Below are 1,351 nucleotides of genomic sequence, written 5' to 3' on the forward strand. Positions count from 1 at the left end.
ATAGTCACGATTTTTTTTTTATAAGCATTAAAGTCAAATTTTGACTAAATACGTAAAAATTACGGCAATGTTCAAATTATCTTAGACAGAAATTCATAAAAGTTTTTCTTTTTAATTCTAAGATTTGGAAATTTAATACAAGGCTCCTAACATATTTTTACAATAGCAGTTGCAAAATAAAAGGAATACATTGTCACAATTTTTATTTATAAGCATTTAAAGTTCAAATTTTGACAACATATTATGTAAAAATCACGAAAATTCGTAAATTATTTTATGCTAGAAATTCATAAAAAATTTTCCTTTTATATCTAAAATTTCAAAATTTAATACAAGGCTCATAATATATTTTTACAATAGCAATTGAAAAATAAAAGAAATATATAGTCACGATTTTTTTTTTATAAGCATTTAAAGTTCAAATTTTGACTAAATACGTAAAAATTACGGCAATGTTCAAATTATCTTAGACAGAAATTCATAAAAGTTTTTCTTTTTAATTCTAAGATTTGGAAATTTAATACAAGGCTCCTAACATATTTTTACAATAGCAGTTGCAAAATAAAAGGAATACATTGTCACAATTTTTATTTATAAGCATTTAAAGTTCAAATTTATACGAAATATGTCAAAATTGCGAAAATTTGCAAGTAATTTAGTGGTTGAAAAATCGTAAAAATTTTTTCTTTTATAACTAAGTTTTTAAAATTTGGTACAAGGTTCTCCATAAGTTTTTCTTTAAAAATAATATATCCTAGACTGACAAATCATCTCCATTCAGAATCGTTTTTCGTATACAATGATATAATATCATTGGATTCAAATTTAATTCCATCCATTACAGTAACCCACTTGTAACCTACTGTACAGCAGAGCGACATCCACGACTTACCCGCCTTTTTTAAATACTTCAATGTTAAAAATTACCTTTCACAAGCAACTTGCGTAACAGGGAGGGTTAAAATGTATTGATATGCTATAGTTATTGTCGGGTAAGCATTTACAAATAAATTGTATTTAATTAAAACATTATAACAACATATTACACAGTTTTTACAAGACTTGTTACACGGTTTTACAACATCTGTACTCTCTAGGTCTTCATTTTCAGAGTCACTTCCATATGACGGTTTATTTATACTCCTCATCAACAGATTTTTTAAAAATGCCATGATTTTCCAAAATTAAAAAGTTCATCAGATAGTTAGTTTTTTATTTCATTTTCACTTAAATTATCATCTATAAATGGTTTAATTTTGTGAGATAAATGTGTTAATGAATCAGTCGGAAGTCCACTTTTTAATAAATTGAAATTTGATAGAGATAATAACAATGACCAAAGTAAAGTAAC

Source organism: Acyrthosiphon pisum, chromosome A2 (genome assembly GCF_005508785.2).
Source record: "Acyrthosiphon pisum isolate AL4f chromosome A2, pea_aphid_22Mar2018_4r6ur, whole genome shotgun sequence".
Classification (NCBI taxonomy): domain Eukaryota; kingdom Metazoa; phylum Arthropoda; class Insecta; order Hemiptera; family Aphididae; genus Acyrthosiphon; species Acyrthosiphon pisum.